General features: G+C 35.6%; 1 non-coding gene across 1 annotated transcript in view; it reads right to left on the bottom strand.

Moving 5' to 3' along the window:
* LOC136862703 (uncharacterized) overlaps nucleotides 1-19,530 on the bottom strand; it is an 87,326-nt gene that overhangs the window by 41,832 nt on the left and 25,964 nt on the right. The window contains exon 2 of the transcript XR_011017809.1: nucleotides 5,358-5,470. This is a non-coding gene — a transcript (uncharacterized protein). The remainder of the gene's footprint in view (nucleotides 1-5,357; nucleotides 5,471-19,530) is intronic.

Raw genomic sequence — 19,530 nt, 5'->3', positions numbered from 1 at the left:
CGTTACAATGGAGTTCTCGCTATATGCCGTAGTAGCTTATAATGGACTTCTATAGTATATTACAGAACCCATTTCACACCAATTTGAAATTAACTCATTATCTAAGTTTACTTGCCTAAAGAATCAGAACCCGAGTCTTCCATATGACCATCCAGTATGGAGTCATAGTCTAAATTCCATACACTTGAATTAGACGTGCTAAATATTCGCCAGAATTACACAAACAAGCCTGCCTCTCGAACACACTCTTTTCTTGTCTGCACGCATGTATTTTCCCGCTCATTTCACAGCGGAGAATGAATGATGATGCAGCACTGGGTTATGTATGAATGTGATTGTGTTATCAATGCCTCGGAAAAAAACCTCGACTTATGCTCATAACCAGTCCATTTTATACTTTCAGAGGCATTCAACAGTATTCTGATGAAGTCTCAGCTTGCTGAAATGGCAGCTGCAATTTTTTAGCTACAGTGAAAGCAATTTATGAATATCATTGTAGAATTCTCTATTGGCGTTAACTCAATTTTGGTTTAAAAGAAGATTCGACCTTCTATTAATTAATTTATTAGCCAATCTATAAATTTTACATAAGTTTAGCTTACTGTCTTATCATATAATTACAATAGTACATGTTTCGTTCCAATTTTGCAGAACATCTTCAGCTAAGGAAAGGATAAATAATGAAAATTGACATAAACAATTAATATACTCTTCTGTATTGGTCTGCCTTGTCAATACTCACTAGTATAAACTCACATTTATTATTTACATAATTATATGTGGTACATGTTTTGGGAATGCTGCCATTCCCTTCATCAGCCATACATATATAAAATTCACTTAGCATGTCTAAAACCCTTCACTGTAAAATTATTACCTCTACTTTCAATAAATTATAAAAGGTGACTTTTTGTGCTGCCGTGGGTGGTTTGAGTCTTTTTTTTGAAAAGGACATCAGTCTGAGTGGGTTTCCTGTAAATTTGGTATTCAAAGTGGTCGTTCACTCTAGTTATCGTCAAGTCGAGGTAATTTGTAGTTTTATTCTATTGAAATTCGAGAGTGAATTTTACTTCTTTATCCAGGCTGTTTAAACGTTCTAACAGTTTGTCTGATTTATAGCATAATCAACAGGGCAATCAATAGACTATTTACTAAAAAGAAGTTTAATGAGGAAATGAGAGTTGATTGAAATAATAACAATAAGTTAATTTATTATTGTATTGATTAGGTGATCAAATTAATAAATTAACTTATTGTTATTATTCCAATCAAATATCATCAATACGGATCAAAAATGATATTTATCACATGTAAAATGAGAGTCATCCATAAAATTGCCAACAATAATAGATACTTGAAAACTTACGTTAACAGAATGAGAAACAAGATCATTAACAGGCCCAAAACCCTCCACGATAATAAACAAGAAATGAAGAAATATGCCACTTTTACGTACTTCAACAGACATTGATATGTTCTAGCTTTTTCACCAAACCTAATATCAGAGTGTCATTCCGAACTAATAATAATAATAACAACAACAACAAAACTTTATTTAACTCGTGTAGTGTGAATGACACTCCGTATAATAAAGTGGGGGGTATATATATGCCAGGAATGTGGAAAACAATACGTGGGACAATCTGGGAGAAACATTCCAATAAGATACAAGGAGCATGTCAATGCAAAGAAATACACCAGATACTCAGCTATGTATGAGCACATGCACATCAATTATAATGAATTCACTAATATAAAACAAGATTTAAAATTATTACATCCGGTGAATAAAGGGAGACACATGAATATATTGGAAAAGTTGGAAATTTACAGATCGCAAAAACAAAATAGCGATAATAGTTATTATAATTTGAATGAATATGCTGCAGAAGAAAACCCGCTGTTTAAACTAGCAGTCCAATACACGAACAAAAGATAAAAAGAAGAAATGAAGGACACAGCACATATCAACATCCCCCTTCCACACAGCGTATAGTCACCCCCCTCATTACTCCCTCCCTTCTCCTGGTCATGCACAATCCCACTTATCAGTCTGTTGCCAATGGCGGATGCAGCAGGTCCACCTTATGACTTATAACAGCTGCCTCACATTAATGTAAGTTTATGCTCACTATATACCTGTGTTTTATTATGTAAAGTTTCAGTAGGTTTATTATAATTTTATTTTCATTATTCCTTTCTGAAGATACTGAAGAAACACACTAACAACCTGGCAGACAAATCCTATGAAGTTAAATATTTGGCAGTTATAATTTTAAAGGATATGCCTTGTTACTACAGATGTACACACGAAAGATGATTCATCATTCAAAGGCTCCATTCAACAAGGATTCGATGCACTAAAGAGGCAATGTAAATCACATCACTTATGGATCATCAGTTTTAACAAGTTATTTTATGCATAAACAGACTCACTTGAAATAATGTGGCAGAGTATTAATATTATGACAACTGTTTAAGGACAAGCATGAATGTAAAGCTTAGGAACTCCAGCCTGTGTTATTAATATATTTTAAGTAGAAGTAATAACTTTACAGTAAAGGGTTTTAGACATGCTAAGTGAATTTTATATTTGTGGCTGATGATGGGAATGGCAGCATTCCCGAAACATGTACCATATATAATTATGCAAATAATAAATGTGAGTTTATACTAGTGAGCACTGACAAGGCAGAGCAATACAAAAGAATATATTTGTAGCAGTCAATACAGACCAATTAGACCGAATATGATCAAAATCATAAACTATGAAAACACTTAAAAATGAAAAATTTTATTTAAAAGGTTTATATTCTACTGTACACTGAAAAAGAGTTGAGAAAGCACATAAAAAACATAGGGATGTTTAAGTTTTATGTGCTTCCTCAACTCTTTGATCAGTGTAGAACATACACCTATTCAATGTAATTTTATATTTTTAAAGTTCATGTCAATTTTCATAATGACACACTTTCTTATACTTCCTTAGCTGAAGATGGTCTGCAAAATTGGAACGAAACATGTACTATTATAATGTGACGATAAAACATTAGGTTAAACTTATATTCATAGATTAGCTAATAAATTAAATATTGGAAGGCGGAATCTTCTTTTAAACCAAAGTTGACAGTGAAAACATGTGCTCATATATCTCTGAGCTCCATCAGCAGCAATGAAATAACGTGCCGGTAGTTGCTATGGGTGTCGTCCACAATGTGTTAAAAGGAAGTTCAACTTGCCAAACTTCCTTGTGGTAGTGCTTGTTGGTAGTGCAAACTGTTTCGTGAAAAGCACATGAATGGCAAAGCATTGTGTATTCTCAATTCTGAATGTTCATGGGTGAAGTATCCACAAATATAAGGAATTCTAACAGAAAAATGATGCCTGCATCATCAATATCATCTAATTTCCTGTATTTATAAATACAACTGTTTTTGAACCAGAGCATAATTTTCAGTTTTATACACTACAGGTTGGTATGCATACATTACTGAAGAGATCCTTTCTCACTTATAATGCACAGCAGTAGACAACATATGCACACAGATCCTCCTTTCATATGATGCAAGTGTTAAATTATTCAAATATTTTAAAAGGCACATAAAATTACTAACTCCACCTGCATTCCTTGTAAATATTTTCCTAACAGATAAACTGAATGATCTGGGCCATAGATACCACAACTCTTTACTTACTTCTCTTACATCTTAGAAAAATCTGTCATTCTGTAAAGAGTACCAATACCTTGCAAAAGTGAATTGGATTATTTTATAAGTCATAAGAGACACATGATCATTTTCCTCATAAATAATGAGAAATATTGTAATTTGGTGACTGTACTTGGAAACACAATACCAGTACATTAAAAGAAATAAAAAATATGGGATTGTACTTTTTACTTTAGATGAAGAGAACTCAATCTACAAGCAATGTGTGCACATATACAACTAAACTCCTTTAACAAATCTTTGTCACAAAAATATACAGTGCTTGTATTTCTAATCAGATCACTCAAGCCAACCACAGAAACTGCATTTCTCAACCATCTATTAGACTTAGGGCATGAACAAACAGATTCTATTACTTGTTGGGATATTTGGCTATGCAGAAAAGTGAACAGCTGGTGATGAGAACACTGCATGCTATGGTGATAGCCTGGCACTGCTCAGATGGAAAACATTGCCCAAGTGTTCACAAGCAACACACCATACTACACCTGACTTCGCTCCAATGTGATGCTTTCCGAACTGAGTGTAGTCACACTTATTGATACAAGCATGTAGACTGCCCTTCCCTCACAAAATATCTTGCCATATACAGTATATATATATCAAACGAACAATATTCTCAATTGTATGTTTATGTTCAGTCCTCAGCCCGAAGGATGGTTGGACCCTCAACAGCTTCACCATTAGCTGTCACAGACGGCCTAGGTGTCACTTAAGATGTGTGAGGAGTGAGGTAGTTTCCTGTTGCTTTCATCACTGAGCCAGAGGTTGCTATTACATATCAGTGTGCTAAGCCCGCTGAATTGCATGGACTAACTGACCCTCTGAGCAACATTTTCAAACCATTCATAGCACAGTCTGGCTGCATAAGGAATAGCATTACTAGCATCGCTCATACCTCAGTTACTTTAATGTTATCAAAGCCACAGTTACGACTGAGACAGATCAACGAAAGTAACAAAATTACTCTAACACATACCAGAAGACAAAGTGCACTATAAACATTAGGTTTTGCCAGCATAGGCATCATTCTCAATTAACTGACATAATTCATACCCCACAAACCCCATATTATATTCTTTCTATCATCAATGTTAGCAGAGGACCCTGGCCATCAATTATTAAGACCTGCTTACAATATTTTACAAAGAAAGGTTTATTTTATTAACAAAAGTAACAATGAACAGGCTTGTTTGCTCTTTGACCAAATTATTTCAGTTTAGAGTACAAAGCCAATAAAAAAATGACTACCAGACAATTTTATACCCTACAGTAGCAGAACTTTTACCGTGTACGAATTGTTTTGTTTGCTCTATTACTTAAAAGCTGTACTTATTATGCCTCATTTGCAGCTGGGGTAATTTGGGATACAGTAATTACATAAAAGAATTTAGTCTTCACTTATCTTGATAGCTAGTAATTTTTCATACTGAAGTGAAGTGAAGTAAAGTGAAGTGAAGTGAAGGAATTGAGGCAATACAGTATTATAGATAAGTCCAAAAAACATTACAATATATTTAAGAAGGTAAATTTATAGAAGAAGCACAAATATATACCAATTTTAAACCTTCAATTCTTTAGAAGAAGAAGAAGACATCCACACAAACAAAGTACTGAAAGTATTGATACCTGTGATAAATAGCAACATTTTCCAATTTCCATTTCTTTCTAACCTCATTACATATGTCTTGCATTGCCTTTATTGCCATTGGTTCATAGCATTCATATTCTAACTGTAGGACCTGTAAATTGAAATAAACTTCATAGTAAATCACCAATACTGCTGAGAGAGATAAATGAATAACTGCATTTCACCTACTGCATAATCATTAAATTAATATAATTCTAGTACTCCACCAAGTGCTTCCAACAAGACATCCTTACCATTGATCTACCATCAATCTCAAAAGATCTCTCCCATTTATTTTGCATCAAATTCACAATTGTAATACCCCTAATCAGTGTAAAAAATAAAATGTTATGCTGAACACAACCTTGGAGCAATATCCTTCTTCTTATGCCCTCATCTTATTCTACATTCTGCAAAGATTATTATACAGTGTAATGGGTCTGAAAATGCTTTATTTCCATGCTTGAACTGATTTTCTACAACTCTACATAGTACATTAACCATGGGAAACACAAAGGAACAGAACTTACTAGTACATCACATGAAGCCCTTTCTTACATGAAATGTCCAAAATGCCCTCTGTTAGCATTGACACAAATGCATCCACCCACCGCATCAGCACATCCAGGAGTCAATGCAATGGCAGGTTGATGTATACTATGACTATCAAAAACCAAAAAGGAAAAGAATGTTCAAGCCCTACCCTTGGCCATCAAAAGGATTAAATTTCCATAGTTTTCCCCACATCAAATTCAGGCAAAATGTTATGATGGTACCTAGCATAATTATGATTGGTGGAAAATGGTTAGTTAAGAACTCAGTCAACTCAGTTAAAACATAACTTAAAAACTTCCCAGTTATTATCAACTAATTATAAATAGTGTGTATATTTATTCCTTTTTTAAAAATGTGGTTTTTTTTTTACAGGTATGTTATGGTGTAATATTTATACTGAAATTTTGTGTTAGGCAGTCTGGAAAGCTTTAAAGTTATATTTTTGGTGGAAAATGGTAAATAAAAATATGAACAGTCTGTGGAATGAGATTAAAGCAATTGTTAAGGAATGAGAAAAAAAAAAAGGTGGCCAGGAATAGTGAAGACTCGCTATATTACAACAGAGAAGTAAAGAAACTATGAAAGAGGTGCAGGTTGTAAAGAAATAGAAATGGCTGTGGAAGTAAGGAGAAAGTTAGGGAATGTACAAGGAAATTGAATCTAGTGAAGAAGTCAGTTAAGGATAACATGATAGCAAATATAGTTGGCAATCAAATGAGTTTTAGTGCAAAATGGAAGGGTATGTATAAGTACTTTGCACAGTCATGTATAGGTCTTATGGCGATGATGGGATAGGAAAAGGCTAGGAGTGGGAAAGAAGTGGCTGTGGCCTTAATTAAGGTATAGCCTCAGCATTTGAAAATGGGAAACAACGGAAAACCATCTTCAGGGCTGCTGACAGCAGGGTTCAAACCCACTATCTCCCGAATGCAAGCTCAGAGCAGCACACCCCTAACCAAACAAGCAAATCTCTCATTGAAACAGATTTCAGGAATAACATTCCAGGAATCATTAATGAACAAGGGGAGTGTATATCTGATGATTTACAGAAGGCAGAAGTATTCAGTACCGGGCGAGTTGGCCGTGCGGTTAGGGGCACGTGGCTGTGAGCTTGCATCCAGGAGATGGTGGGTTCGAACTGTCGGCTGTCCTGAAGATGGCTTTCCGTGGTTTCCCATTTTCACAACAGGCAAATGCTGGGGTTGTACCTTAATTAAGGCCACGGCCGCTTCCTTTCAACTCCTAGGCCTTTTCTATCCCATCATCACCATAGGACCTATCTGTGTTGGTGCAACGTAAAGCCACTAGCAAAAGAAAAAGTAGTATTCAGTCAGCCGTATTGCACCCTACCCTATCTTAAATGCACCTAGCTAGCTCACCAGGGTGTGGTACATTTGGAAATGGGGTTCTATATTATCTCTCTACTCATACACATAACTGGACAGGATAAGAAGGTACATAATTCTATGAAATGAGAACTGTAAAATAGGAGGTAAAATCTAATTTATTTACCATAATACAAAATATTATGGAAAAATAAAGAAAAATAAAAGCAAAGGGAATATACTTGACAGAGAAAAATTAAATTACAAAAGCAGTAGGAAACTCAAGTCCCTTCAGTTTACAACAATGATTCAATGATTCATTAACAATTTGCAAGTTTTGCAAAGTTCGCAATGTCCATCAACACCGACATAAAAAATTCATCATTTCGGAATGTATTATTAACTAACTAAGCCCTCATTTTACTGATCAGATTGCCCTGATTATATCTGACTATTTAGTACAAAGAATAAGTGAATCACCACTGCACATAATTACTGAGAGTCCCATTTATTCAGGTCAAATCAAACAATAACACACACAAAAACCATGAAGTGGGACCCCAAACAATACCTAAACCAAAAATTACTGACTCTTCGGAGTAAACGCAATAAATCAATCTACGACGAGACTAGAAATCTTGACCAACATAATGAGTCAGAACTCGTGAACAACACAGATTACACAAAGACATGGGCCGAGGACCTAGATGTTAGGCTCCTTTAAACAAGCAAGCAAGCAACACAAAGACATGGCAAACAAATGATACAGGGAAAAAGTCAACACAAAGAATATACCATGTAGACGAACATGGTAGAAAATCCTGAAAGAGAAATATGTACAAACAAAGGGTGCTGCCCTCCCATAGAGGCACTGGGATTTCAAACTGGCATCCGATTGAACATCTTCCATGACTGTAGACCTGTAACCCTATTAAATCACATGGCTTATGTTGGATGACCTTATCTACTTTTTCTTCTCATGTCAACACTAACGAGAGCATTTACTGATGACCACAACCTAATTACACAATGTAGTGTGCATGCTTGGTTAATGGGTCTTTAAATCCCTCATTAATAAAATACGCAGCTCTCTCCTTACGGACAGCATGGCTAAATTCCCTTTCTTCTCATGACTAAACTGCTTGGGCTGGCTGTCTTACTTTCTATGACCGCATAGTCGATGTACTCAGCCTGTCAGCGGGACATAACTACATGAACATCTTCCCCCTTCTCAAGTGCAACTTGGTCAATAATCAACACAAAATCCCAATTCTATCAAAGTCTAGCCACTTTCATCATAAGCCAGGACTAATCCTTGTGAGGATCCCATAAACTGGAATCATACTCTAGTCCTCATCATACATAATACTTTACATCCTTACTACAACCCCTAAATACCCTCATTCTCTTATCTCTCATTATCTCATGAGCGTCCCACAAACAGCAAAGCCCTGGGCCTCAGACCACCATGTTCTACTCTAAATACAGATGCAAGTAGCAGGCACACAACTCCTAACTGAGAAGAAAATCAATACAACATCCATTCAACATTCAACAATCTCAAACATGACCCAAAAGAGGCTTGATCTCCAGGTCATCCTATCTGGATTTATGGGTCCAAAGTAGGCAGCAGCTCTCTCCGCACAAACTGAAAATACATGCACATGCTGATGTTACACCCCTTCATTAATTACCTGCCTGTCCCTCCATGGTCACTAGTTCAATTCTGGATTAAGCCTTCATGGCCCTAAAATGCAATCAATCAATCAATCAATCAATCAATCAATCAATCAATCAATCAATCAATCAATCAATCAATCAATCAATCAATCAATCAATCAATCAATCAATCAATCAATCAATCAATCAATCAATCAATCAAATCAATCCTTACCTGCATTTAGGGTAGTTGCCCAGATGGCAATTCCTTATCTGTTGTTTTCCTAGTCTTTTCTTAAATGATTGCAAAGAAATTGGAATTTATTGAACATCTCCGTTGGTAAGGTATTCCAATTACTAACTCCCCTTCCTATAAACGAATATTTGCCCCAATTTGTCCTCTTGAACTCCAACTTTATCTTCATATTGTGATCCTTCCTACTTTTAAAGACACCACTCAAACTTATTTGTCTACTGATGAAATGTAATACAGATGTTGATTCCCATAGGGAACCTGAAATATTTGTCCTGAATGAGTAAATTTATAATACCAATATAAGTGGTCCGTTATTGGACATGATAAATTTTCCAACACACGGGGGTGAAATGCTGGCAACCAGGAATGAGTTAGCTGGAAAATTTATAATGTCCAATAACGGACCATTTATATTAGTATTACTAATGTCATTCCACACCATCTCTCCACTGACAGCTCAGAACATACCACTTAGTCGAACAGCTCGCCTTCTTTCTCCCAAGTCTTCCCAGCCCAAACTTTGCAACATTTTTGTAACACTACTCTTTTGTCAGAAATCACCCAGAACAAATCGAGCTGCTTTTCTTTGGATTTCTTCCAGTTCTTGGATCAAGTAGGTAATCCTGGTGAGGGTTCCATAAACTGGAACCATACTCTAGTTGGGGTCTTACCAGAGACTTATATATCCTCTCCTTTACATCCTTACTATAACCCCTAAATACCCACATAACCATGTGTTGAGATCTGTACCCTTTATTTACAATCCTATTTATGTGATTACCCCAATGAAAATCTTTCCTTGTATTAACACCTAGGTACTTACAATGATCCCCAAAAGGAACTTCAATCCCATCAACACAGTAATTAAAACTGAGAGGACTTTTCCTATTTGTGAAACTCACAACCTTATTTTTAACCCTGTTTATCAACATACCATTGCCTACTGTTCATCTCACAACATTATCGAGGTCATTTTGCAGTTGCTCACAATCTTGTAACTTATTTATTACTCTATACAGAATGAGATCAGCTGCAAAAAGCCTTATCTCTGATTCCACTTCTTTTCTCATATCATTCATATATATTGTACTGGAAACACTGCTACGTGAAAACAAGTTTGAAGTATGAGTGTTGAACTTCGCGTGAGGTGGAGGACAGGCATGCCCGCCAAACTTGCTAACGTGCACAGCCGTGACGTAGCCGCCTCGGGCTGGCTTCACGCAGCAAGGAGTGACCATGTATGGTAATGTTCCAACCCCTGTGTAAATGTCTATTTGGAGTTGATATATTGTTATTTTTGCACCGCCAACATAGAGGCCATCATAACAGATACAAATTACCAAATTCTTGAGCAAATCCACCATGTACTTTGGGAGTTATAGAGGTGGATAATATCCACATTTCGAGATGCTTCGGCAGCTCCAGGTATAAAAGTAGGGCGATCCAGGCTACAAAGTCGGTAATACTCCACCGTCTCTATGATACGGGTGATGGGTGGAGCTCTGCAAGTGCGCCAGACCGAACCTATGTCCAGACGATACTTTGCATCTCTAGTGCTCGATTCCAGTGGAAGCGGAACTTAGTATTCCTTCAAGTGCCATATTAGGACTTGTGTTTTAGTAACAAACTGAAGGAAGATAACATTTTTCTTGCAAGTGTTGCAATTTTTCCAAGTGCTACATTTGAACTTGTGTTTCGTAGCAACTGTGGGAACTTAGAATATTTCCGAGTGTTACATTTGAACTTGTTTTTTGTAACAAACTTGTTTTTCTGTAACAAGCTGTGGGAACATAGAATATTAATGCCATACCTGAATTTGTGTTTTACTCTCATGAAGTTCCGAGAGAACATAGAATTTTTCAGTGCCATATTTGAACTTATAATTTCTACTTCATAATAATTATTCACAAACAGTGTTAGACTCTCTTCGAGTGCAGTTTAATTTTAATAATTATTTATAGACAGTGCTGAACAAGTCTTCAAGTGCACATAATTATGACAATTATTTACAGACGGTATAGGACATTTCCGAGTGCAATTAAATTTGCTTAATTTATCCCTGCGAATGTACTTATTAAATAGAGAATGTTAAGTAATTATTTGAACTACTCACAGGCAAAAACATGCCTCATCAATTTTCTTTCATTCATAATACAATAAAAAGTGCATTATAATATTCCTTAATCATCAGGAATTATGAGTATCAAGGGGGGTGGGGGTGGGTGTGTGTGTGTGCGTGTGTGTGTGTGTGCGCGCGCGCGCGTGTGTGTGTTTTTTTTTTGTTTTTTTTTTTTTTTTTCACTCCTTGAGGTCCATAAGAGCAATACTTTTTTCTTAACATGGAATGAGCTATAGAAATTCAAGAACTTCCAGATCCTATTACATGTGGTAAAATTCATTTTTGGGTCCATATTGAAAGTATTTGTATTAAATAACACTACCGGTAGTATGTTTTTATTGTTCACCCACCTATTCAATACAATACAATCTTAAAAATTAGGACTTTGTCTTTATCAAAATTGTTAACATAAAATTAAAACATTGGATGGTACATGTTTTGCCTATCAATAGTAGGCATCATCAGCCGTATTTTTTACCTTAGGAATAGATCAGGTACCTGATTGGAAATAACTTATGAATACTGTTAAAAACTATGTCTTATAAAATGGATTAGAGGTCGTTAAACAACTATTACAATATAAAATGTAGTATACTATTACTTAATAATATTTGTGTTAATATTTGTGTCTAAAAACATGACAATTATTTGAGTATTATGACATAGGTGGTTGATTCTTGATATTAAAAGATATTACAATAAAGTTAAAAATCAGAAAGCACATTCCATTTAACCCTTTCAGACCTGATTTTTTTCTAGATACCTAAAAATAAATGTGTATGTTCCAAGGTACTAGTATAGGTGTCAAAAGCACACAAATAAAACAATTTGCCTAAAAAATTGATTTATTTAATATTTACAGCATGTACATTCCAGTGGACAAATGGTCTTAAGAGGTGCAAATCATTCCTTATGGAAGTTCTTAAAACAATTCCTCCCTTTAACAAAAGAGAAGTGCAAATTACATTTTTCACACTAAATGTGAGTTTTCTTCACACAACCAAGCATCTTACACCCAGATGCTTCCTTTTTGTCATCAAACTCAGGAAAATGATTACTCAGATCACGGCACATTTCTGGTGCAGGACAAATTTCAGTTCTTATTCATCTGACTGCTGGTTGTTTATCACTCATTGATCTATACTGGTTCCTTTAATTTAGTTTACCCATCTTAATAAGAGCCTCATAAATTTCAGTTCTTATTCATCTGACTGCTGGTTGTTTATCACTCATTGATCTATACTGGTTCCTTTAATTTAGTTTACCCATCTTAATAAGAGCCTCATTCATTCTTAACTTAAAATGGAGTAAATCTAGTGTCTTCTTCTCCCTCAAATTCTTCATATCCCTCTTATACTCCAACCAACTATTTACACAGGTAAGATCTATTGCAAGAAACAGCATCCGAAGAGTCTATTTCCTAGATTTTATAAATATCCTGTACAGACCAATTAACATAGGCTATCTAACTTGTCCACACCACACATTGCATGGTTATAACGACGAACAATCTCAGGTCGTTTCACATAAGTATATGACCATTTCTCCTTATCCCACTGCTTTACCTCATCATTTGTACCACAGCCTAAAAATCTGATTCCAGTAGAACTGGTCTGTTATCATACCATTTGCAAATTACTATTTTATCATTCAGGCTAACCACCTCCTCTGAGTATCCTGGACCTTTTTTATTTATTTCCTTTTCTAAAGTTAATGGAGCATTTGAACACCGAGAAATTCTAACAGTTCCTCATGCATGTATCTTTCTGTCATTCAAAATCTCAAGTAAACTGAAGGATGAAAAGTAATTAAAATAGAAAGTGATGCTCCTTTTATATCCTCTCTGAAAGCTTCAGTAAAACTGAAGCCCCCAAACCAAACCTTTTCACAGTATTTTCACATATTTCAGGAGTACCCCCTTAGTACATAAGAAAATCAGAGCATTGGCCACATTCTCCAAACAAAAGAAATAACTTTATGTCCTAAAGATTAAGTTTCCCCTTACAGTACTGTTTTCAACATCTATCTCACAGTCACTTTCATCACTCTGCAATTCTTCTAAATCAGAAACATCTCCAGCAGTTCCAATATGTGATAATCATTTTTCTCAGGATGAAGATGCTCTGAAAATTTAGAGAATGACATTGCATAGGCCTGTACTTTTGAGATATTGGCCATTACCGACATATTTACTCTTTTGAGACCATTTCAGAATAAAATAAAATAAATAAGTAATGCAAGAATGTGCAGTCTGAAATGATGATAGGTTAGGGTCCCTTATGAGAAAAGCTACCCTGCAGACCGCATGTCCATTGGGATGGACATAGATTTATAACTGCACCTAAATAACATTTATTGCACATTGTGCACAACCTCATGTTTATAAAAGTGTAGTTTGAACATTAAATATTAAGAAACAATGTTAAAATATAGTATTTTTAGGTAATAAATACACAAAATTACAATAAATATGCACCTACGTTTATAACTCTTCTCACAAGCTGTCATCATGAGCTCTTCAGTTGTTAATAAACTTACGGAATTCACCACTACATGGCAGAAATATAGGGAAATGGTAAAAGATGATGTCCATTTAGATGAACAAATGGTTTCTAATCTCAGAAATTGCTTTATTAAAATGGAACATTCTGATAAAAACAATGTCCATTGAAATGGACATAGGGTCTGAAAGGGTTAATTATCAAATGGCGTGTTGTTAAAAACTTGAGGAAAGTTGAGCACTGGTAATGGTCGTTAGTTCTTGAAGTTGATAAGTATTGATTTTCATTATTAATTTCTTATAAATTTTGAAGAATTTTCATATGGCGTGGTTCTTTTTGAGATAATATTAGTTGGAATGCTCGTGCCGTAGGTTATATTGAAGTTTGTGTAAATGTCATTAAGCCAGCTTCTTTGATGTAGTATTTGTGGGAAGAGTTTGTGATAGATGTGGCTCTTTATTGTTGGACGTGTTGAGATGAGCATACTAGTTGAAAGGGAATGTTATGTTGGCCAAACTAGTCGCTGTTTCTCAACTAGATATGCAGAACATTATAACGCCCAAAAACATAATAAGTTCTCTGTGATGAGAGTAACCACATGAAGGAAACAGGTCACAAATTTACTACAATAGTTCAGGATTTACAAATCTTAAAAAGGATTGAAAAAGGTAAGCTCATGATGGAATATGAAAACTTATACATCTTCCTAGATCAACAATTTAACGAAGACAAAAACTTAAATGATGTAATAGATAACAAAAGTCCTCTTTATGAACAGATTCCAATTCTATTACAAAAACCATTCCTTCAGAATAGTAATTTTTATAAAATATTTAGCACCAAATCAGTAAACACTCCCACCAACCTAACACACACACCTCACCCCCTTCCCTTCTTCCGCTGCAGGCAACTCCCCCTCATGCGCAGCGAGTGGGCCCTTAGCCACGCCTTCGCAAGCTCAAGCCCCTCCACCACGACTTCACTAATGCAACACGTGAAGTAAGAGCTCGGTGACTGCCAATTGCTCTAAAGCTCTCAACATAAGTTAAACATCTCAGCGGTCGAAGGGGTAAGTGTCAACACTTTTCATTTAACTTCCACTATTCAGCCCCTTAATTCCAATTACGGTCCTTCATTAAATTTTAAAAATAACTCTTTAATTACAGAATTTCACCACACACTTGGCTACCCACAGATTGACAACAACTTTTACTACAACAACATTCCCTTTCGACTAGTACGCTCACCTCAACGCGTCCAACAATAAAGAGCCACACCTATCAGAAACTCTTCCCACAAATACTACATCGAAGAAGATGGCCTAATGATGTCTACATAAACTTCAATATAGCTTACAGCACCAGCATTCCAACTAAGAACCATGCCATATGAAAATTCTTTAAAATTTATAAGCATATAAATGAAAATCAATACTTATCAACTTCAAGAACCAACGACCATTACCAATGCTCAACTTTCCTCAAGTTTTTAAGAACACGCCATTTGACAATTAAATGGAATGTGCTTTCTGATTTTTAACTTGATTGTAATATCTTTTAATATCAAGAATCAATCACCTATGTCATAATCCTCAAATAATTGTCATGTTTTAGACTCAAATATTAACACAAATATTATTAAGTAATAGTATACTACATTTTATATTGTAATAGTTGTTTAACGATCTCTAATCCATTTTACAAGACATAGTTAGTTTTTAACAGTATTCATAAGTCATTTCCAATCAGGTACCTGATCTATTCCTAAGGTAAAAAATATGGCTGATGATGCCTACTACTGATAGGCAAAACATGTACCATACAATGTAGTAATTTTATGTTAACAATTTTGATAAGGACAAAGTCCTAATTTTTAAGATTGTATTGTATTGAATAGGTGGGCAAACAATAAAAACATACTAGTATTATTTAACTTCCAGACCCTCCAGAAATTCTAGAAATTCTAGAACGTCGAGAACTTTGCATCCAGGACGGGCATGGTTCCTGACCAGACCGTGCCCAGTAACCATCCCGGAGTCCAGAGATTCCAGCCTGCTACAACGCTTCAACTCAACTTGTATAAAATGTGGTATGAATTTGTTTCCAATGAACAATAAAACCACATTTTTAAAGGAATATAAATTGAATGAACTAATACCCCTTTCTGTACCAACTCCAATGCTTGTGTACCACCCCCTTAGAAATATTCCATGCTCTTCAAGCTAGTGTCAAGCCTGTTAGCGATTATTAATGTGATGCTTGTTGAATTTCTTTTGATAATAGTTGGCAATTATGGGAATTATAGACTCAAAAGGATATTATTATGTTCAGATATCTCATTAATATTATAGGTGGGATTAGTAAACTGGTCAAGAGATAAGAAGCACTCTTCAGTAATGTTACGGAGAGGGCCTTTCTCATTGAAGCTAATTATGTGTGAATACTGTTGAATATTGGTGAGATGATGATTAAAGTCTCTGACATGGTAACCCATAGCGGAAAACTTATGTTTTATTGCACTGACGTGTTCGAGATAGTAGACATTAAAATTCTTTACATAGGTGGTTTTACAGTCAGAGCAGTTTAGTCCATATATTTTAGTTTATATATGAAAGAATTATAATAATGCACATACATGTAAACAAGGAACTATGAAGATAGTACAGGTGTATGTTCCACAGACAGGATGTAGCGTGGAAGAAAAAGAAGATTTCCTCAATGAACTGGAAACACATATTGTTGGAGATGGGATCATGATAATGGGAGATCTGAATGCTCATGTGGGAACGGATAGAATAGGATATGAGAATGTTCTGGGCCCACATGGGTATGGCGATAGAAATGAAGATGGAGAGAAACTGTTAGACTTTTGTATCAGAAATAACCTGATAATAACAAACACATGGTTTATGTAGAGGAATAGCCATAAGATCAGCCGATGTAGTTGGGATGGACAGTATGGAACATTCATCGATTTTATAATAACAGACTGAGAATGGGGAAGATGCATCATAAATATGAAGATAATTTCCAGCGAAAGTATGGAAGGTGATCACAGATTATTAATTGTGGAATTAAAACAAGAAAAAATCCCTAAAATTGGGAATTGGAGGAGGAGGATAAAAGAATGACATTTCAAGATTGGATAAAAAGGAAGTTGCCTAACATGGAAATACGAAGTGGAGAAGAAGAGTGGGACAATTTAAGACAGACTTTTGTGGAAGAAGCAACTGAGGTATGCAGGAAAACAAACGCAAAGGTTAAGGGAAAGGAGACACGGTGGTGGACAGACAAAATAAAGAAAGAAATAAAAGAAAGGAACAAGGTAAAGAAAGAAATGGATAAGGAAGAGCAAAAAACCTATCAGAGGAGTGAGAATACGATAGAAAAGTTACATGTGGAATACAAAAGATTGAAACTACACGTAAAGAGGAGTATGAAGGAAGAAAATGAGAAATGTTGGGGAGAGTTTACCAACAAAATTGAGTAAGATAGTCGAGGAAATCAGAAACTATTATATAGAGTAATAAAATCAAAAGGTATAAATCAAGAAAAAATCAAGGCATTAGAGAGAGAAGATGGATCCATAGTACATGATGAAAAGGGTTTTCAGAAGGTGATAACAAAGTATTTTGAAAAGCTTTATAATGAGGATGACTGCTCAGAGGAAGAAGGATATAAGAAAATGGAAATAACAGATGGAGAAAAAGAAGAGAACCCAATAACATGGTTGGAACTTGAAAGGGCAGTGAAAGCAATGACCAAAGGCTAAGCAAGTGGAAAAGACGAATTCAATGCTGATATGATTAAGGCAGCAGGAAGCACTGGACTACAGTGGCTATACCGAGCCCTCAATGCCATATGGAAGGATGAAAGGATACCTGAAGATTGACAACAAGGAAGCAATGTACCACTGTTCAAAAAAGGAAATAGGAAGAAACGTGAAACACTGGACTACAGTGGCTATACCGAGCCCTCAATGCCATATGGAAGGATGAAAGGATACCTGAAGATTGACAACAAGGAAGCATTGTACCACTGTTCAAAAAAGGAAATAGGAAGAAACGTGAAAATTATAGAGGTATAACCATAATTATCACATGGGCTAAAAATAATGGACAAAGTCAATAAATAAATCAATCAATCAATCAATACTGATCTGCATTTAGGGCAGTCGCCCAGGTGGTATATTCCCTATCTGTTGTTTTCCTAGTCTTTTCTTAAACGATTTCAAAGAAATTGGAAATTTATTGAACATCTCCCTTGGTAAGTTATTCCAATCCCTAACTCCCCTTCCTATAAATGAATATTTGCCCCAATAAGTCCTCTTGAATTCCAACTTTATCTTCATTTTGTGATCTTTCCTACTTTTAAAGACACCACTCAAACTTATTCGTCTACTGATGTCCTCCCATGCCATCTCTCCGCTGACAGCTTGGAACATACCACTTAATAATACCAATATAAATGGTCCGTTATTGGACATACCACTTAGTCGAGCAGCTCGTCTTCTTTCTCCCAGCCCAAACTGTGCAACATTTTTTTATGCTACTCCTTTGTTGCAAATCACCGAGAACAAATCGAGCTGCTGGTGAGGGTCCCATACTCTGGAACCACACTCTAGTTGGGGTCTTACCAGAGACTTATATGCCCTCTCCTTTACATCCTTACTACAACCCCTAAACACCCTCATAACCATGTGCAGAGATCTGTACCCTTTATTTACAATCCCATTTATGTGATTACCCCAATGAAGATCTTTCCTTATATTAACACCTAGATACTTACAATGATCCCCAAAAGGAACTTTCACCCCATCAACGCAGTACTTAAAACTGAGAGGACTTTTCCTACTTGTGAAACCCACAACCTGACTTTTAACCCCGTTTATCAATATACCATTGCCTGCTGCCCATCTCACAACATTATCGAGGTCACGTTGCAGTTGCTCACGATCTTGTAACTTATTTATTACTCTATACAGAATAACATCATCTGCAAAAAGCCTTACGTCTGATTCCTCTTCTTTACACATATCATTTATATATATAAGAAAGCATAAAGGGCCAATAATACTGCCCTGAGAAATTCCCCTCTTAATTATTACAGGGTCAGATAAAGCTTTGCCTACTCTAATTATCTAGGATCTATTTTCTAGAAATATAGCAACCCATTCAGTCACTCTTTTGTCTAGTCCAATTGTGCTCATTTTTGCCAGTAGTCTCCCATATCCACCCTATCAAATGTTTTAGACAGATAATTCCCGATACAGTCCATTTGACCTCCAGAATCCAAGATATCTGCTATATCTTGCTAGAGTCCTACAAGTTGAGCTTCAGTGGAATAACCTTTCCTAAAACCAAACTGCCTTCTATCGAACCAGTTATTAATTTTGCAAACATGTGTAATATAATCAGAATGAATGCCTTCCCATAGCTTACATGCAACGCATGTCGAACTTACTGGCCTGTAATTTTCAGCTTTATGTCTATCACCCTTTCCTTTATACACAGGGGCTACTATAGCAACTCTCCATTCATTTGGTATAGCTCCTTCAACCAAACAATAATCAGATAAGTACTTCAGATATGGTACAATATCCCAACCTATTGTCTTTAGTATATCCCCAGGAATCTTATCAATTCCAGCCGCTTTTCTAGTTTTCAACTTTTGTATCTTATCGTAAATGTCATTGTTATCATATGTAAACTTTAATACTTCTTTAGCATTAGTCTCCTCCTCTATCTGGACATTATCA

Source organism: Anabrus simplex, chromosome 2, assembly GCF_040414725.1.
Source record: "Anabrus simplex isolate iqAnaSimp1 chromosome 2, ASM4041472v1, whole genome shotgun sequence".
In the NCBI taxonomy this organism is placed as follows: Eukaryota; Metazoa; Arthropoda; class Insecta; order Orthoptera; family Tettigoniidae; genus Anabrus; species Anabrus simplex.
Note: the sequence above shows the minus strand (reverse complement) of the source record. Positions and strands in the feature narration are given on the sequence as shown.